Below are 21,872 nucleotides of genomic sequence, written 5' to 3'. Positions count from 1 at the left end.
TTACCCACACGGCCATGGGGCCTTAATACTGTTGAGACCAAAAATACAGGGGTGGTTTCAAAACCGACCAAAAATCCCTAATGTGTAAAAAAATAGGAAATACAAGTCGTACAATAGCCTAATTGGTATGTATGGAAAGCTAAACTATCATAGATTTCTGCTAAGCAAAAAACCGCAAGAAAAAAAAACAGCTATTAGACGAGAAATGACAGTTTTTCCAAAAGTGTCGAAAACCGCGGTTTTTCGCAAAATAGCAAAGGGGGGACCATGAAAAAATTTTCAAAAATGGCCGATTTTTTGGGCAAACTTCGGAAGCTTAAAAAAATAGGACATACAAGTCGTACAATAGCCTAACTGGTATGTATGGAAAGCTAAACTATCATAGATTTGTGCTATGCAAAAACCCGCATGAAAAAACAGCTATTAGACGAGAAATGACAGTTTTTCCAAAAGTGTCGAAAACCGCGGTTTCTCGCAAAATAGCAAAGGGGGGACCAAGGGAAAATTTTCAAAAATGGCCAATTTTTTGGGCAAACTTGGGAAGCTTAAAAAAATAGGAAATACAAGTCGTACAATAGCCTAATTGGTATGTATGGAAAGCTAAACTATCATAGATTTGTGCTATGCAAAAAACCGCATGGCAAAACAGCTATTAGACGAGAAATGACAGTTTTTCCAAAAGTGTCGAAAGTCTCGGTTTTTCGCAAAATAGCAAAGGGAGGACCAAGGGAAAATTTTCAAAAATGGCCGATTTTTTGGGCAAACTTCGGAAGCCTAAAAAAATAGGAAATACAAGTCGTACAATAGCCTAATTGGTATGTATGGAAAGCTAAGCTATCATACATTTGTGCTATGCAAAAAACCGCATGGAAAAACGGCTATTAGACGAGAAATGACAGTTTTTCCAAAAGTGTCGAAAACCGCGGTTTTTCGCAAAATAGCAAAGGGGGGACCAAGGGAAAAATAACCAAAAATGGCCGACTTTTTGGGCAAACTTCGGAAGCTTAAAAAAATAGGAAATACAAGTCGTACAATAGCCTAATTGGTATGTATGGAAAGCTAAACTATCATAGATTTGTGCTATACAAAAAACCGCATGGAAAAACAGCTATTAGACGAGAAATGACAGTTTTTCCAAAAGTGTCGAAAACCGCGGTTTTTCGCAAAATAGCAAAGGGGGGACCAAGGGAAAATTATCAAAAATGGCCGACTTTTTGGGCAAACTTCGGAAGCTTAAAAAAATAGGAAATACAAGTCGTACAATAGCCTAATTGGTATGTATAGAAAGCTAAACTATCATAGATTTGTGCTATGCAAAAAACCGCATGAAAAAAAAAGCTATTAGACGAGAAATGACAGTTTTTCCAAAAGTGTCGAAAACCGCGGTTTTTCGCAAAATAGCAAAGGGGGGACCAAGGGAAATTTTTCAAAAATGGCCGATTTTTTGGGAAAACTTCGGAAGCTTAAAAAAATAGGAAATACAAGTCGTACAATAGCCTAATTGGTATGTATGGAAAGCTAAACTATCATAGATTTGTGCTATGCAAAAAACCGCATGAAAAACAGCTATTAGACGAAAAATGACAGTTTTTCCAAAAGTGTCGAAACCCGCGGTTTTTCGCAAAATAGCAAAGGGGGGACCAAGGGAAAATTTTCAAAAATGGCCGATTTTTTGGGCAAACTTCGGAAGGTTAAAAAAATAGGAAATACAAGTCGTACAATAGCCTAATTGGTATGTATGGAAAGCTAAACTATCATAGATTTGTGCTATGCAAAAAACCGCATGAAAAAACAGCTATTAGACGAGAAATGACATTTTGTCCAAAAGTGTCGAAAACCGCGGTTTTTGGCAAAATAGCAAAGGGGGGACCAAGGGAAAATTTTTTAAAAAAATGGCTCTATTTTTGGGCAATTTTCGGAAGCCTAAAAAAATAAGAAATACAAGTCGTAGAATAGCCTAATTGGTATGGATGGAAAGCTAAACTATCATAGATTTGTGCTATGCAAAAAACCGCATGAAAACACACCTATTAGACGAGAAATGACAGTTTTTCCAAAAGTGTCGAAAACCGCGGTTTTTCGCAAAATAGCAAAGGGGGACCAAGGGAAAATTTTCAAAAATGGCCGATTTTTTGGGCAAACTTCGGAAGCTTAAAAAAATAGGAAATACAAGTCGTACAATAGCCTAATTGGTATGTATGGAAAGCTAAACTATCATAGATTTGTGCTTTGCAAAAAACCGCATGGAAAAACAGCTATTAGACGAGAAATGACAGTTTTTCCAAAAGTGTCGAAAACCGCGGTTTTTCGCAAAATAGCAAAGGGGGGACCAAGGGAAAATTTTCAAAAATGGCCGATTTTTTGGGCAAACTTCGGAAGCTTAAAAAAATAGGAAATACAAGTCGTAAAATAGCCTAACTGGTATGTATGGAAAGCTAAACTATCATAGATTTGTGCTATGCAAAAAACCGCATGGAAAAACAGCTATTAGACGAGAAATGACAGTTTTTCCAAAAGTGTCGAAAACCGCGGTTTTTCGCAAAATAGCAAAGGGGGGACCAAGGGAAAATTTTCAAAAATGGCCGATTTTTTGGGCAAACTTCGGAAGCTTAAAAAAATAGGAAATACAAGTCGTAAAATAGCCTAACTGGTATGTATGGAAAGCTAAACTATCATAGATTTGTGCTATGCAAAAAACCGCATGGAAAAACAGCTATTAGACGAGAAATGACAGTTTTTCCAAAAGTGTCGAAAACCGCGGTTTTTCGCAAAATAGCAAAGGGGGGACCAAGGGAAAATTTTCAAAAATGGCCGATTTTTTGGGCAAACTTCGGAAGCTTAAAAAAATAGGAAATACAAGTCGTACAATAGCCTAATTGGTATGTATGGAAAGCTAAACTATCATAGATTTGTGCTATGCAAAAAACCGCATGGAAAAACAGCTATTAGACGAGAAATGACAGTTTTTCCAAAAGTGTCGAAAACCGCGGTTTTTCGCAAAATAGCAAAGGGGGGACCAAGGGAAAATTATCAAAAATGGCCGACTTTTTGGGCAAACTTCGGAAGCTTAAAAAAATAGGAAATGCAAGTCGTACAATAGCCTAATTGGTATGTATGGAAAGCTAAACTATCATAGATTTGTGCTATGCAAAAGACCGCATAAAAAAACAGCTATTAGACGAGAAATGACAGTTTTTCCAAAAGTGTCGAAAACCGCGGTTTTTCGCAAAATAGCAAAGGGGGGACCAAGGGAAAATTTTTAAAAATAGCCGATTTTTTGGGCAAACTTGGGAAGCTTAAAAAAATAGGAAATACAAGTCGTACAATAGCCTAATTGGTATGTATGGAAAGCTAAACTATCATAGATTTGTGCTATGCAAAAAACCGCATGGAAAAACAGCTATTAGGCGAGAAATGACAGTTTTTCCAAAAGTGTCGAAAACCGCGGTTTTTCGCAAAATAGCAAAGGTGGGACCAAGGGAAAATTTTCAAAAATGGCGGATTTTTAGAGCAAACTTTGGAAGCTTAAAAAAATAGGAAATACAAGTCGTACAATAGCCTAATTGGTATGTATGGAAAGCTAAACTATCATAGATTTGTGCTATGCAAAAAACCGCATGAAAAAACAGCTATTAGACGAGAAATGACAGTTTTTCCAAAAGTGTCGAAAACCGCGGTTTTTCGCAAAATAGCAAAGGGGGGACCAAGGGAAAATTATCCAAACTGGCCGACTTTTTGGACAAACTTCGGAAGCTTAAAAAAATAGGAAATACAAGTCGTACAATAGCCTAATTGGTATGTATGGAAAGCTAAACTATCATAGATTTGTGCTATGCAAAAAACCGCATGAAGAAACAGCTATTAGACGAGAAATGACAGTTTTTCCAAAAGTGTCGAAAACCGCGGTTTGTCGCAAAATAGCAAAGGGGGGACTAAGGGAAAATTTTCAAAAATGGCCGATTTTTTGGGCAAACTTCGGAAGCTTAAAAAAATAGGAAATACAAGTCGTACAATAGCCTAATTGGTATGTATGGAAAGCTAAACTATCATAGATTTGTGCTATGCAAAAGACCGCATGAAAAAACAGCTATTAGACGAGAAATGACAGTTTTTCCAAAAGTGTCGAAAACCGCGGTTTTTCGCAAAATAGCAAAGGGGGGACCAAGGGAAAATTTTCAAAAATGGCGGTTTTTTTGAGCAAACTTTGGAAGCTTAAAAAAATAGGAAATACAAGTCGTACAATAGCCTAATTGGTATGTATGGAAAGCTAAACTATCATAGATTTGTGCTATGCAAAAAACCGCATGAAAAAACAGCTATTAGACGAGAAATGACAGTTTTTCCAAAAGTGTCGAAAACCGCGGTTTTTCGCAAAATAGCAAAGGGGGGACCAAGGGAAAATTTTCAAAAATGGCGGTTTTTTTGAGCAAACTTTGGAAGCTTAAAAAAATAGGAAATACAAGTCGTACAATAGCCTAATTGGTATGTATGGAAAGCTAAACTATCATAGATTTGTGCTATGCAAAAAACCGCATAAAAAAACAGCTATTAGACGAGAAATGACAGTTTTTCCAAAAGTGTCGAAAACCGCGGTTTTTCGCAAAATAGGAAAGGGGGGACCAAGGGAAATTTTTCAAAAATGGCGGATTTTTTGAGCAAACTTTGGAAGCTTAAAAAAATAGAAAATACAAGTCGTACAATAGCCTAATTGGTATGTATGGAAAGCTAAACTATCATAGATTTGTGCTATGCAAAAAACCGCATGAAAAAACAGCTATTAGACGAGAAATGACAGTTTTTCCAAAAGTGTCGAAAACCGCGGTTTTTCGCAAAATAGCAAAGGGGGGACCAAGGGAAAATTTTCAAAAATGGCCGATTTTTTGGGAAAACTTCGGAAGGTTAAAAAACTAGGAAATACAAGTCGTACAATAGCCTAATTGGTATGTATGGAAAGCTAAACTATCATAGATTTGTGCTATGCAAAAAACCGCATGAAAAAACAGCTATTAGACGAGAAATGACAGTTTTTCCAAAAGTGTCGAAAACCGCGGTTTTTCGCAAAATAGCAAAGGGGGGACCAAGGGAAAATTTTCAAAAATGGCCGATTTTTTGGGCAAACTTCGGAAGCTTAAAAAAATAGGAAATACAAGTCGTACAATAGCCTAATTGGTATGTATGGAAAGCTAAACTATCATAGATTTGTGCTATGCAAAAAACCGCATGAAAAAACAGCTATTAGACGAGAAATGACAGTTTTTCCAAAAGTGTCGAAAACCGCGGTTTTTCGCAAAATAGCAAAGGGGGGACCAAGGGAAAATTTTCAAAAATGGCCGATTTTTTGGGCAAACTTCGGAAGCTTAAAAAAATAGGAAATACAAGTCGTACAATAGCCTAATTGGTATGTATGGAAAGCTAAACTATCATAGATTTCGGCTATGTAAAAAACCGCATGAAAAAACAGCTATTAGACGAGAAATGACAGTTTTTCCAAAAGTGTCGAAAACCGCGGTTTTTCGCAAAATAGGAAAGGGGGGACCAAGGGAAATTTTTCAAAAATGGCGGATTTTTTGAGCAAACTTTGGAAGCTTAAAAAAATAGAAAATACAAGTCGTACAATAGCCTAATTGGTATGTATGGAAAGCTAAACTATCATAGATTTGTGCTATGCAAAAAACCGCATGAAAAAACAGCTATTAGACGAGAAATGACAGTTTTTCCAAAAGTGTCGAAAACCGCGGTTTTTCGCAAAATAGCAAAGGGGGGACCAAGGGAAAATTTTCAAAAATGGCCGATATTTTAGGCAAACTTCGGAAGCTTAAAAAAATAGGAAATACAAGTCGCACAATAGCCTAATTGGTATGTATGGAAAGCTAAACTATCATAGATTTGTGCTATGCAAAAAACCGCATGAAAAACAGCTATTAGACGAGAAATGACAGTTTTTCCAAAAGTGTCGAAAACCGCGGTTTTTCGCAAAATAGCAAAGGGGGGACCAAGGGAAAATTATCAAAAATGGCCGACTTTTTGGGCAAACTTCGGAAGCTTAAAAAAATAGGAAATACAAGTCGTACAATAGCCTAATTGGTATGTATGGAAAGCTAAACTATCATAGATTTGTGCTATGCAAAAAACCGCATGAAAAAACAGCTATTAGACGAGAAATGACAGTTTTTCCAAAAGTGTCGAAAACCGCGGTTTTTCGCAAAATAGCAAAGGGGGGACCAAGGGAAAATTTTCAAAAATGGCCGATTTTTTGGGCAAACTTCGGAAGCTTAAAAAAATAGGAAATACAAGTCGTACAATAGCCTAATTGGTATGTATGGAAAGCTAAACTATCATAGATTTGTGCTATGCAAAAAACCGCATGAAAAAACAGCTATTAGACGAGAAATGACAGTTTTTCCAAAAGTGTCGAAAACCGCGGTTTTTCGCAAAATAGCAAAGGGGGGACCAAGGGAAAATTTTCAAAAATGGCCGATTTTTTGGGCAAACTTCGGAAGCTTAAAAAAATAGGAAATACAAGTCGTACAATAGCCTAATTGGTATGTATGGAAAGCTAAACTATCATAGATTTGTGCTATGCAAAAAACCGCATGAAAAAACAGCTATTAGACGAGAAATGACAGTTTTTCCAAAAGTGTCGAAAACCGCGGTTTTTCGCAAAATAGCAAAGGGGGGACCAAGGGAAAATTTTCAAAAATGGCCGATTTTTGGGCAAACTTCGGAAGCTTAAAAAAATAGGAAATACAAGTCGTACAATAGCCTAATTGGTATGTATGGAAAGCTAAACTATCATAGATTTGTGCTATGCAAAAAACCGCATGAAAAAACAGCTATTAGACGAGAAATGACAGTTTTTCCAAAAGTGTCGAAAACCGCGGTTTTTCGCAAAATAGCAAAGGGGGGACCAAGGGAAAATTTTCAAAAATGGCCGATTTTTTGGGCAAACTTCGGAAGGGTAAAAAAATAGGAAATACAAGTCGTACAATAGCCTAATTGGTATGTATGGAAAGCTAAACTATCATAGATTTGTGCTATGCAAAAAAACCGCATGAAAAACAGCTATTAGACAAAAAATGACAGTTTTTCCAAAAGTGTCGAAACCCGCGGTTTTTCGCAAAATAGCAAAGGGGGGACCAAGGGAAAATTTTCAAAAATGGCCGATTTTTTGGGCAAACTTCGGAAGCTTAAAAAAATAGGAAATACAAGTCGTACAATAGCCTAATTGGTATGTATGGAAAGCTAAACTATCATAGATTTGTGCTATGCAAAAAACCGCATGAAAAAACAGCTATTAGACGAGAAATGACAGTTTTTCCAAAAGTGTCGAAAACCGCGGTTTTTCGCAAAATAGCAAAGGGGGGACCAAGGGAAAATTTTCAAAAATGGCCGATTTTTTGGGCAAACTTCGGAAGCTTAAAAAAATAGGAAATACAAGTCGTACAATAGCCTAATTGGTATGTATGGAAAGCTAAACTATCATAGATTTGTGCTATGCAAAAAACCGCATGAAAAACAGCTATTAGACGAGAAATGACAGTTTTTCCAAAAGTGTCGAAAACCGCGGTTTTTCGCAAAATAGCAAAGGGGGGACCAAGGGAAAATTTTCAAAAATGGCCGATTTTTTGGGCAAACTTCGGAAGCTTAAAAAAATAGGAAATACAAGTCGTACAATAGCCTAATTGGTATGTATGGAAAGCTAAACTATCATAGATTTGTGCTATGCAAAAAACCGCATGAAAAAACAGCTATTAGACGAGAAATGACAGTTTTTCCAAAAGTGTCGAAAACCGCGGTTTTTCGCAAAATAGCAAAGGGGGGACCAAGGGAAAATTTTCAAAAATGGCCGATTTTTGGGAAAACTTTGGAAGCTTAAAAAAATAGGAAATACAAGTCGTACAATAGCCTAATTGGTATGTATGGAAAGCTAAACTATCATAGATTTGTGCTATGCAAAAAACCGCATGAAAAAACAGCTATTAGACGAGAAATGACAGTTTTTCCAAAAGTGTCGAAAACCGCGGTTTTTGGCAAAATAGCAAAGAGGGGAACCAAGGGAAATTTTTCAAAAATGGCCGATTTTTGGGCAACCTTTGGAAGGCTAAAAAAATAGGAAATACAAGTCGTACAATAGCCTAATTGGTATGTATGGAAAGCTAAACTATCATAGATTTGTGCTATGCAAAAAACCGCATGAAAAAACAGCTATTAGACGAGAAATGACAGTTTTTCCAAAAGTGTCGAAAACCGCGGTTTTTCGCAAAATAGCAAAGGGGGGACCAAGGGAAAATTTTCAAAAATGGCCGATTTTTTGGGAAAACTTCGGAAGCTTAAAAAAATAGGAAATACAAGTCGTACAATAGCCTAATTGGTATGTATGGAAAGCTAAACTATCATAGATTTGTGCTATGCAAAAAACCGCATGAAAAAACAGCTATTAGACGAGAAATGACAGTTTTTCCAAAAGTGTCGAAAACCGCGGTTTTTCGCAAAATAGCAAAGGGGGGACCAAGGGAAAATTTTCAAAAATGGCCGATTTTTTGGGCAAACTTCGGAAGCTTAAAAAAATAGGAAATACAAGTCGTACAATAGCCTAATTGGTATGTATGGAAAGCTAAACTATCATAGATTTGTGCTATGCAAAAAACCGCATGAAAAAACAGCTATTAGACGAGAAATGACAGTTTTTCCAAAAGTGTCGAAAACCGCGGTTTTTCGCAAAATAGCAAAGGGGGGACCAAGGGAAAAATTTGGAAAAATGGCCGATTTTCTTGGCAAACTTCGGAAGGTTAAAAACTAGGAAATACAAGTCGTACAATAGCCTAATTAGTATGTATGGAAAGCTAAACTATCATAGATTTGTGCTATGCAAAAAACCGCATGAAAAAACAGCTATTAGACGAGAAATGACAGTTTTTCCAAAAGTGTCGAAAACCGCGGTTTTTCGCAAAATAGCAAAGGGGGGACCAAGGGAAAATTTTCAAAAATGGCCGATTTTTTGGGCAAACTTCGGAAGCTTAAAAAAATAGGAAATACAAGTCGTACAATAGCCTAATTGGTATGTATGGAAAGCTAAACTATCATAGATTTGTGCTATGCAAAAAACCGCATGAAAAAACAGCTATTAGACGAGAAATGACAGTTTTTCCAAAAGTGTCGAAAACCGCGGTTTTTCGCAAAATAGCAAAGGGGGGACCAAGGGAAAATTTTCAAAAATGGCCGATTTTTTGGGCAAACTTCGGAAGCTTAAAAAAATAGGAAATACAAGTCGTACAATAGCCTAATTGGTATGTATGGAAAGCTAAACTATCATAGATTTGTGCTATGCAAAAAACCGCATGAAAAAACAGCTATTAGACGAGAAATGACAGTTTTTCCAAAAGTGTCGAAAACCGCGGTTTTTCGCAAAATAGCAAAGGGGGGACCAAGGGAAAATTTTCAAAAATGGCCGATTTTTTGGGCAAACTTCGGAAGCTTAAAAAAATAGGAAATACAAGTCGTACAATAGCCTAATTGGTATGTATGGAAAGCTAAACTATCATAGATTTGTGCTATGCAAAAAACCGCATGAAAAAACAGCTATTAGACGAGAAATGACAGTTTTTCCAAAAGTGTCGAAAACCGCGGTTTTTCGCAAAATAGCAAAGGGGGGACCAAGGGAAAATTTTCAAAAATGGCCGATTTTTTGGGCAAACTTCGGAAGCTTAAAAAAATAGGAAATACAAGTCGTACAATAGCCTAATTGGTATGTATGGAAAGCTAAACTATCATAGATTTGTGCTATGCAAAAAACCGCATGAAAAAACAGCTATTAGACGAGAAATGACAGTTTTTCCAAAAGTGTCGAAAACCGCGGTTTTTCGCAAAATAGCAAAGGGGGGACCAAGGGAAAATTTTCAAAAATGGCCGATTTTTTGGGCAAACTTGGGAAGCTTAAAAAAATAGGAAATACAAGTCGTACAATAGCCTAATTGGTATGTATGGAAAGCTAAACTATCATAGATTTGTGCTATGCAAAAAACCGCATGAAAAAACAGCTATTAGACGAGAAATGACAGTTTTTCCAAAAGTGTCGAAAACCGCGGTTTTTCGCAAAATAGCAAAGGGGGGACCAAGGGAAAATTTTCAAAAATGGCCGATTTTTTGGCAAACTTAGGAAGCTTAAAAAAATAGGAAATACAAGTCGTACAATAGCCTAATTGGTATGTATGGAAAGCTAAACTATCATAGATTTGTGCTATGCAAAAAACCGCATGAAAAAACAGCTATTAGACGAGAAATGACAGTTTTTCCAAAAGTGTCGAAAACCGCGGTTTTTCGCAAAATAGCAAAGGGGGGACCAAGGGAAAATTTTCAAAAATGGCCGATTTTTTGGGCAAACTTCGGAAGCTTAAAAAAATAGGAAATACAAGTCGTACAATAGCCTAATTGGTATGTATGGAAAGCTAAACTATCATAGATTTGTGCTATGCAAAAAACCGCATGAAAAAACAGCTATTAGACGAGAAATGACAGTTTTTCCAAAAGTGTCGAAAACCGCGGTTTTTCGCAAAATAGCAAAGGGGGACCAAGGGAAAATTTTCAAAAATGGCCGATTTTTTGGGCAAACTTCGGAAGCTTAAAAAAATAGGAAATACAAGTCGTACAATAGCCTAATTGGTATGTATGGAAAGCTAAACTATCATAGATTTGTGCTATGCAAAAAACCGCATGAAAAAACAGCTATTAGACGAGAAATGACAGTTTTTCCAAAAGTGTCGAAAACCGCGGTTTTTCGCAAAATAGCAAAGGGGGGACCAAGGGAAAATTTTCAAAAATGGCCGATTTTTTGGGCAAACTTCGGAAGCTTAAAAAAATAGGAAATACAAGTCGTACAATAGCCTAATTGGTATGTATGGAAAGCTAAACTATCATAGATTTGTGCTATGCAAAAAACCGCATGAAAAAACAGCTATTAGACGAGAAATGACAGTTTTTCCAAAAGTGTCGAAAACCGCGGTTTTTCGCAAAATAGCAAAGGGGGGACCAAGGGAAAATTTTCAAAAATGGCCGATTTTTTGGGCAAACTTCGGAAGCTTAAAAAAATAGGAAATACAAGTCGTACAATAGCCTAATTGGTATGTATGGAAAGCTAAACTATCATAGATTTGTGCTATGCAAAAAACCGCATGAAAAAACAGCTATTAGACGAGAAATGACAGTTTTTCCAAAAGTGTCGAAAACCGCGGTTTTTCGCAAAATAGCAAAGGGGGGACCAAGGGAAAATTTTCAAAAATGGCCGATTTTTGGGCAAACTTCGGAAGCTTAAAAAAAATAGGAAATACAAGTCGTACAATAGCCTAATTGGTATGTATGGAAAGCTAAACTATCATAGATTTGTGCTATGCAAAAAACCGCATGAAAAAACAGCTATTAGACGAGAAATGACAGTTTTTCCAAAAGTGTCGAAAACCGCGGTTTTTCGCAAAATAGCAAAGGGGGGACCAAGGGAAAATTTTCAAAAATGGCCGATTTTTTGGGCAAACTTCGGAAGCTTAAAAAAATAGGAAATACAAGTCGTACAATAGCCTAATTGGTATGTATGGAAAGCTAAACTATCATAGATTTGTGCTATGCAAAAAACCGCATGAAAAAACAGCTATTAGACGAGAAATGACAGTTTTTCCAAAAGTGTCGAAAACCGCGGTTTTTCGCAAAATAGCAAAGGGGGGACCAAGGGAAAATTTTCAAAAATGGCCGATTTTTTGGCAAACTTCGGAAGCTTAAAAAAATAGGAAATACAAGTCGTACAATAGCCTAATTGGTATGTATGGAAAGCTAAACTATCATAGATTTGTGCTATGCAAAAAACCGCATGAAAAAACAGCTATTAGACGAGAAATGACAGTTTTTCCAAAAGTGTCGAAAACCGCGGTTTTTCGCAAAATAGCAAAGGGGGGACCAAGGGAAAATTTTCAAAAATGGCCGATTTTTTGGGCAAACTTCGGAAGCTTAAAAAAATAGGAAATACAAGTCGTACAATAGCCTAATTGGTATGTATGGAAAGCTAAACTATCATAGATTTGTGCTATGCAAAAAACCGCATGAAAAAACAGCTATTAGACGAGAAATGACAGTTTTTCCAAAAGTGTCGAAAACCGCGGTTTTTCGCAAAATAGCAAAGGGGGGACCAAGGGAAAATTTTCAAAAATGGCCGATCTTTGGGGCAAACTTCGGAAGCATAAAAAAATAGGAAATACAAGTCGTACAATAGCCTAATTGGTATGTATGGAAAGCTAAACTATCATAGATTTGTGCTATGCAAAAAACCGCATGAAAAAACAGCTATTAGACGAGAAATGACAGTTTTTCCAAAAGTGTCGAAAACCGCGGTTTTTCGCAAAATAGCAAAGGGGGGACCAAGGGAAAATTTTCAAAAATGGCCGATTTTTTGGGCAAACTTCGGAAGCTTAAAAAAATAGGAAATACAAGTCGTACAATAGCCTAATTGGTATGTATGGAAAGCTAAACTATCATAGATTTGTGCTATGCAAAAAACCGCATGAAAAAACAGCTATTAGACGAGAAATGACAGTTTTTCCAAAAGTGTCGAAAACCGCGGTTTTTCGCAAAATAGCAAAGGGGGGACCAAGGGAAAATTTTCAAAAATGGCCGATTTTTTGGGCAAACTTCGGAAGCTTAAAAAAATAGGAAATACAAGTCGTACAATAGCCTAATTGGTATGTATGGAAAGCTAAACTATCATAGATTTGTGCTATGCAAAAAACCGCATGAAAAAACAGCTATTAGACGAGAAATGACAGTTTTTCCAAAAGTGTCGAAAACCGCGGTTTTTCGCAAAATAGCAAAGGGGGGACCAAGGGAAAATTTTCAAAAATGGCCGATTTTTTGGGCAAACTTCGGAAGCTTAAAAAAATAGGAAATACAAGTCGTACAATAGCCTAATTGGTATGTATGGAAAGCTAAACTATCATAGATTTGTGCTATGCAAAAAACCGCATGAAAAAACAGCTATTAGACGAGAAATGACAGTTTTTCCAAAAGTGTCGAAAACCGCGGTTTTTCGCAAAATAGCAAAGGGGGGACCAAGGGAAAATTTTCAAAAATGGCCGATTTTTTGGGCAAACTTCGGAAGCTTAAAAAAATAGGAAATACAAGTCGTACAATAGCCTAATTGGTATGTATGGAAAGCTAAACTATCATAGATTTGTGCTATGCAAAAAACCGCATGAAAAAACAGCTATTAGACGAGAAATGACAGTTTTTCCAAAAGTGTCGAAAACCGCGGTTTTTCGCAAAATAGCAAAGGGGGGACCAAGGGAAAATTTTCAAAAATGGCCGATTTTTTGGGCAAACTTCGGAAGCTTAAAAAAATAGGAAATACAAGTCGTACAATAGCCTAATTGGTATGTATGGAAAGCTAAACTATCATAGATTTGTGCTATGCAAAAAACCGCATGGAAAAACAGCTATTAGACGAGAAATGACAGTTTTTCCAAAAGTGTCGAAAACCGCGGTTTTTCGCAAAATAGCAAAGGGGGGACCAAGGGAAAATTTTCAAAAATGGCCGATTTTTTGGGCAAACTTCGGAAGCTTAAAAAAATAGGAAATACAAGTCGTACAATAGCCTAATTGGTATGTATGGAAAGCTAAACTATCATAGATTTGTGCTATGCAAAAAACCGCATGAAAATCAGCTATTAGACGAGAAGTGACAAATTTTCCAAAAGTGTCGAAAACAGCGGTTTTTCGCAAAATAGCAAAGGGGGGACCAAGGGAAAATTTTCAAAAATGGCCGATTTTTTGGACAAACTTCGGAAGCTTAAAAAAATAGGAAATACAAGTCGTACAATAGCCTAATTGGTATGTATGGAAAGCTAAACTATCATAGATTTGTGCTATGCAAAAAACCGCATGAAAAAACAGCTATTAGACGAGAAATGACAGTTTTTCCAAAAGTGTCGAAAACCGCGGTTTTTCGCAAAATAGCAAAGGGGGGACCAAGGGAAAATTTTCAAAAATGGCCGATTTTTTGGGCAAACTTCGGAAGCTTAAAAAAATAGGAAATACAAGTCGTACAATAGCCTAATTGGTATGTATGGAAAGCTAAACTATCATAGATTTGTGCTATGCAAAAAACCGCATGAAAAAACAGCTATTAGACGAGAAATGACAGTTTTTCCAAAAGTGTCGAAAACCGCGGTTTTTCGCAAAATAGCAAAGGGGGGACCAAGGGAAAATTTTCAAAAATGGCCGATTTTTTGGGCAAACTTCGGAAGCTTAAAAAAATAGGAAATACAAGTCGTACAATAGCCTAATTGGTATGTATGGAAAGCTAAACTATCATAGATTTGTGCTATGCAAAAAACCGCATGAAAAAACAGCTATTAGACGAGAAATGACAGTTTTTCCAAAAGTGTCGAAAACCGCGGTTTTTCGCAAAATAGCAAAGGGGGGACCAAGGGAAAATTTTCAAAAATGGCCGATTTTTTGGGCAAACTTCGGAAGCTTAAAAAAATAGGAAATACAAGTCGTACAATAGCCTAATTGGTATGTATGGAAAGCTAAACTATCATAGATTTGTGCTATGCAAAAAACCGCATGAAAAAACAGCTATTAGACGAGAAATGACAGTTTTTCCAAAAGTGTCGAAAACCGCGGTTTTTCGCAAAATAGCAAAGGGGGGACCAAGGGAAAATTTTCAAAAATGGCCGATTTTTTGGGCAAACTTCGGAAGCTTAAAAAAATAGGAAATACAAGTCGTACAATAGCCTAATTGGTATGTATGGAAAGCTAAACTATCATAGATTTGTGCTATGCAAAAAACCGCATGAAAAAACAGCTATTAGACGAGAAATGACAGTTTTTCCAAAAGTGTCGAAAACCGCGGTTTTTCGCAAAATAGCAAAGGGGGGACCAAGGGAAAATTTTCAAAAATGGCCGATTTTTTGGGCAAACTTCGGAAGCTTAAAAAAATAGGAAATACAAGTCGTACAATAGCCTAATTGGTATGTATGGAAAGCTAAACTATCATAGATTTGTGCTATGCAAAAAACCGCATGGAAAAACAGCTATTAGACGAGAAATGACAGTTTTTCCAAAAGTGTCGAAAACCGCGGTTTTTCGCAAAATAGCAAAGGGGGGACCAAGGGAAAATTTTCAAAAATGGCCGATTTTTTGGGCAAACTTCGGAAGCTTAAAAAAATAGGAAATACAAGTCGTACAATAGCCTAATTGGTATGTATGGAAAGCTAAACTATCATAGATTTGTGCTATGCAAAAAACCGCATGAAAAAACAGCTATTAGACGAGAAATGACAGTTTTTCCAAAAGTGTCGAAAACCGCGGTTTTTCGCAAAATAGCAAAGGGGGGACCAAGGGAAAATTTTCAAAAATGGCCGATTTTTTGGGCAAACTTCGGAAGCTTAAAAAAATAGGAAATACAAGTCGTACAATAGCCTAATTGGTATGTATGGAAAGCTAAACTATCATAGATTTGTGCTATGCAAAAAACCGCATGAAAAAACAGCTATTAGACGAGAAATGACAGTTTTTCCAAAAGTGTCGAAAACCGCGGTTTTTCGCAAAATAGCAAAGGGGGGACCAAGGGAAAATTTTCAAAAATGGCCGATTTTTTGGGCAAACTTCGGAAGCTTAAAAAAATAGGAAATACAAGTCGTACAATAGCCTAATTGGTATGTATGGAAAGCTAAACTATCATAGATTTGTGCTATGCAAAAAACCGCATGGAAAAACAGCTATTAGACGAGAAATGACAATTTTTCCAAAAGTGTCGAAAACCGCGGTTTTTCGCAAAATAGCAAAAGGAGGACCAAGGGAAAATTTTCAAAAATGGCCGATTTTTTGGGCAAACTTCGGAAGCTTAAAAAAATAGGAAATAAAAGTCGTACAATAGCATAATAGTATGTATGGAAAGCTAAACTATCATAGATTTGTGCTATGCAAAAAACCGCATGGAAAAACAGCTATTAGACGAGAAATGACAGTTTTTCCAAAAGTGTCGAAAACCGCGGTTTTTCGCAAAATAGCAAAGGGGGGACCAAGGGAAAATTTTCAAAAATGGCCGATTTTTTGGGCAAACTTCGGAAGCTTAAAAAAATAGGAAATACAAGTCGTACAATAGCCTAATTGGTATGTATGGAAAGCTAAACTATCATAGATTTGTGCTATGCAAAAAACCGCATGGAAAAACAGCTATTAGACGAGAAATGACAGTTTTTCCAAAAGTGTCGAAAACCGCGGTTTTTCGCAAAATAGCAAAGGGGGGACCAAGGGAAAATTTTCAAAAATGGCCGATTTTTTGGGCAAACTTCGGAAGCTTAAAAAAATAGGAAATACAAGTCGTACAATAGCCTAATTGGTATGTATGGAAAGCTAAACTATCATAGATTTGTGCTATGCAAAAAACCGCATGGAAAAACAGCTATTAGACGAGAAATGACAGTTTTTCCAAAAGTGTCGAAAACCGCGGTTTTTCGCAAAATAGCAAAGGGGGGACCAAGGGAAAATTTTCAAAAATGGCCGATTTTTTGGGCAAACTTCGGAAGCTTAAAAAAATAGGAAATACAAGTCGTACAATAGCCTAATTGGTATGTATGGAAAGCTAAACTATCATAGATTTGTGCTATGCAAAAAACCGCATGGAAAACAGCTATTAGACGAGAAATGACAGTTTTTCCAAAAGTGTCGAAAACCGCGGTTTTTCGCAAAATAGCAAAGGGGGGACCAAGGGAAAATTTTCAAAAATGGCCGATTTTTTGGGCAAACTTCGGAAGCTTAAAAAAATAGGAAATACAAGTCGTACAATAGCCTAATTGGTATGTATGGAAAGCTAAACTATCATAGATTTGTGCTTTGCAAAAAACCGCATGGAAAAACGGCTATTAGACGAGAAATGACAGTTTTTCCAAAAGTGTCGAAAACCGCGGTTTTTCGCAAAATAGCAAAGTGGGGACCAAGGGAAAATTTTCAAAAATGGCCGATTTTTTGGGCAAACTTCGGAAGCTTAAAAAAATAGGAAATACAAGTCGTACAATAGCCTAATTGGTATGTATGGAAAGCTAAACTATCATAGATTTGTGCTATGCAAAAAACCGCATGAAAAACAGCTATTAGACGAAAAATGACAGTTTTTCCAAAAGTGTCAAAAACCGCGGTTTTTCGCAAAATAGCAAAGGGGGGACCAAGGGAAAATTTTCAAAAATGGCCGATTTTTTGGGCAAACTTCGGAAGCTTAAAAAAATAGGAAATACAAGTCGTACAATAGCCTAATTGGTATGTATGGAAAGCTAAACTATCATAGATTTGTGCTATGCAAAAAACCGCATGGAAAAAACAGCTATTAGACGAGAAATGACAATTTTTCCAAAAGTGTCGAAAACCGCGGTTTTTCGCAAAATAGCAAAAGGAGGACCAAGGGAAAATTTTCAAAAATGGCCGATTTTTTGGGCAAACTTCGGAAGCTTAAAAAAATAGGAAATACAAGTCGTACAATAGCCTAACTGGTATGTATGGAAAGCTAAACTATCATAGATTTGTGCTATGCAAAAAACCGCATGGAAAAACAGCTATTAGACGAGAAATGACAGTTTTTCCAAAAGTGTCGAAAACCGCGGTTTTTCGCAAAATAGCAAAGGGGGGACCAAGGGAAAATTATCAAAAATGGCCGACTTTTTGGGCAAACTTCGGAAGCTTAAAAAAATAGGAAATACAAGTCGTACAATAGCCTAATTGGTATGTATGGAAAGCTAAACTATCATAGATTTGTGCTTTGCAAAAAACCGCGTGAAAAAACAGCTATTAGACGAGAAATGACAGTTTTTCCAAAAGTGTCGAAAACCGCGGTTTTTCGCAAAAAAGCAAAGGGAGGACCAAGGAAAAATTTTCAAAAATGGCCGATTTTTTGAGCAAACTTGGGAAGCTTAAAAAAATAGGAAATACAAGTCGTACAATAGCCTAATTGGTATGTATGGAAAGCTAAACTATCATAGATTTGTGCTATGCAAAAAACCGCATGGAAAAACAGCTATTAGACGAGAAATGACAGTTTTTCCAAAAGTGTCGAAAACCGCGGTTTTTCGCAAAATAGCAAAGGGGGGACCAAGGGAAAATTTTCAAAAATGGCCGATTTTTTGGACAAACTTCGGAAGCTTAAAAAAATAGGAAATACAAGTCGTACAATAGCCTAATTGGTATGTATGGAAAGCTAAACTATCATAGATTTGTGCTATGCAAAAAACCGCATGAAAAAACAGCTATTAGACGAGAAATGACAGTTTTTCCAAAAGTGTCGAAAACCGCGGTTTTTCGCAAAATAGCAAAGGGGGGACCAAGGGAAAATTTTCAAAAATGGCCGATTTTTTGGGCAAACTTCGGAAGCTTAAAAAAATAGGAAATACAAGTCGTACAATAGCCTAATTGGTATGTATGGAAAGCTAAACTATCATAGATTTGTGCTATGCAAAAAACCGCATGAAAAAACAGCTATTAGACGAGAAATGACAGTTTTTCCAAAAGTGTCGAAAACCGCGGTTTTTCGCAAAATAGCAAAGGGGGGACCAAGGGAAAATTTTCAAAAATGGCCGATTTTTTGGGCAAACTTCGGAAGCTTAAAAAAATAGGAAATACAAGTCGTACAATAGCCTAATTGGTATGTATGGAAAGCTAAACTATCATAGATTTGTGCTATGCAAAAGACCGCATAAAAAAACAGCTATTAGACGAGAAATGACAGTTTTTCCAAAAGTGTCGAAAACCGCGGTTTTTCGCAAAATAGCAAAGGGGGGACCAAGGGAAAATTTTCAAAAATAGCCGATTTTTTGGGCAAACTTCGGAAGCTTAAAAAAATAGGAAATACAAGTCGTACAATAGCCTAATTGGTATGTATGGAAAGCTAAACTATCATAGATTTGTGCTATGCAAAAAACTGCATCGAAAAACAGCTATTAGGCGAGAAATGACAGTTTTTCCAAAAGTGTCGAAAACCGCGGTTTTTCGCAAAATAGCAAAGGGGGGACCAAGGGAAAATTTTCAAAAATGGCGGATTTTTAGAGCAAACTTTGGAAGCTTAAAAAAATAGGAAATACAAGTCGTACAATAGCCTAATTGGTATGTATGGAAAGCTAAACTATCATAGATTTGTGCTATGCAAAAAACCGCATGAAAAAACAGCTATTAGACGAGAAAGGACAGTTTTTCCAAAAGTGTCGAAAACCGCGGTTTTTCGCAAAATAGCAAAGGGGGGACCAAGGGAAAATTATCCAAAATGGCCGACTTTTTGGGCAAACTTCGGAAGCTTAAAAAAATAGGAAATACAAGTCGTACAATAGCCTAATTGGTATGTATGGAAAGCTAAACTATCATAGATTTGTGCTATGCAAAAGACCGCATAAAAAAACAGCTATTAGACGAGAAATGACAGTTTTTCCAAAAGTGTCGAAAACCGCGGTTTTTCGCAAAATAGCAAAGGGGGGACCAAAGGAAATTTTTCAAAAATAGCTGATTTTTTGGGCAAACTTCGGAAGCTTAAAAAAATAGGAAATACAAGTCGTACAATAGCCTAATTGGTATGTATGGAAAGCTAAACTATCATAGATTTGTGCTATGCAAAAAACCGCATGGAAAAACAGCTATTAGGCGAGAAATGACAGTTTTTCCAAAAGTGTCGAAAACCGCGGTTTTTCGCAAAATAGCAAAGGGGGGACCAAGGGAAAATTTTCAAAAATGGCCGATTTTTTGGGCAAACTTCGGAAGCTTAAAAAAATAGGAAATACAAGTCGTACAATAGCCTAATTGGTATGTATGGAAAGCTAAACTATCATAGATTTGTGCTATGCAAAAAACCGCATGAAAAAACAGCTATTAGACGAGAAATGACAGTTTTTCCAAAAGTGTCGAAAACCGCGGTTTTTCGCAAAATAGCAAAGGGGGGACCAAGGGAAAATTATCAAAAATGGCCGACTTTTTGGGCAAACTTCGGAAGCTTAAAAAAATAGGAAATACAAGTCGTACAATAGCCTAATTGGTATGTATGGAAAGCTAAACTATCATAGATTTGTGCTATGCAAAAAACCGCATGAAAAAACAGCTATTAGACGAGAAATGACAGTTTTTCCAAAAGTGTCGAAAACCGCGGTTTTTCGCAAAATAGCAAAGGGGGGACCAAGGGAAAATTTTCAAAAATGGCCGATTTTTTGGGCAAACTTCGGAAGCTTAAAAAAATAGGAAATACAAGTCGTACAATAGCCTAATTGGTATGTATGGAAAGCTAAACTATCATAGATTTGTGCTATGCAAAAAACCGCATGAAAAAACAGCTATTAGACGAGGAATGACAGTTTTTCCAAAAGTGTCGAAAACCGCGGTTTTTCGCAAAATGGCAAATGGGGGACCAAGGGAAAATTTTCAAAAATGGCCGATTTTTTGGGCAAACTTCGGAAGCTTAAAAAAATAGGAAATACAAGTCGTACAATAGCCTAATTGGTATGTATGGAAAGCTAAGCTATCATAGATTTGTGCTATGCAAAAAACCGCATGGAAAAACAGCTATTAGACGAGGAATGACAGTTTTTCCAAAAGTGTCGAGAACCGCGGTTTTTCGCAAAATAGCAAAGGGGGGACCAAGGGAAAATTTTCAAAAATGGGCAATTTTTTGGGCAAACTTGGGAAGCTTAAAAAAATAGGAAATACAAGTCGTACAATAGCCTAATTGGTATGTATGGAAAGCTAAGCTATCATAGATTTGTGCTATGGAAAAACCCGCATGAAAAAACTGCTATTAGACGAGAAATGACAGTTTTTCCAAAAGTGTCGAAAACCGCGGATTTTCGCAAAATAGCAAAGGGGGGACCAAGGGAAAATTTTCAAAAACGGCTTTTTGGCAAACTTCGGAAGCTTAAAAAAATAGGAAATACAAGTCGTACAATAGCCTAATTGGTATGTATGGAAAGCTAAACTATCATAGATTTGCGATATTCAAAAAACCGCATGAAAAAACAGCTATTAGACGAGGAATGACAGTTTTTCCAAAAGTGTCGAGAACCGCGGTTTTTCGCAAAATAGCAAAGGGGGGACTAAAGGAAAATTTCCACGAATGGTCGATTTTTGGGCAAACTTCGGAAGGTTAGATACCTTGGTCACTTATGCGAAAAATATTCTGCTCTAATGTTTTTTTTTTTTATGCGGCATTTTGCATCGGACAAATCTAGGATAGTTTAGCTTTGAATCCATACTAACTAGGCCATTAGGCGACTTGTAATTCCTATTTTTTTCAGCCTTCGGAAATTCGACCAAAAAATTGGCCAATTTTAAAGAAATTTCTTTGGTCGCCCTCTTTCTATTTTGTTTCATTTCTCGTCTAATAGGTCTTTTTTATGCGGTTTTTTGCATAGCACAAATCTATGATAGTTTAGCTTTCCATCCATACCAATTAGGCTATTGTACGACTTGTATTTCCTATTTTTTTAACCTTTCGAAGTTTGCCCAAAAAATCGGCCATTTTTGAAAATTTTCTCTTGGTCCCCCCTTTGCTATTTTGCGAAAACTCGCGGTTTTCGACACTTTTGGAAAAATTGTTATTTCTCGTCTAATAGGTCTTTTTTATGCGGTTTTTTTGCATAGTAAAAATCTAGGATAGTTTACCTTCCGATCCATAGTAATTAGGTTATTGTGCGATTTGTATTTCTTATTTTTTGAACTTTCCAAAGTAAGACCAAAAATCGTTAATTTTTGAATTTTTTTCTTTGGTTTCCCTTTACTATTTTGCGAAAAATGGCCATTTGCGATGCTTTTAGAGAAAGTGTTATTTTTTGTTGTCTATTAGGTTATTTTTCGTGCGGTTTTTTGCATAGTAC

This window comes from Montipora capricornis, chromosome 7 (assembly GCF_036669925.1).
Source record: "Montipora capricornis isolate CH-2021 chromosome 7, ASM3666992v2, whole genome shotgun sequence".
Taxonomy (NCBI): domain Eukaryota; kingdom Metazoa; phylum Cnidaria; class Anthozoa; order Scleractinia; family Acroporidae; genus Montipora; species Montipora capricornis.
Note: the sequence above shows the minus strand (reverse complement) of the source record.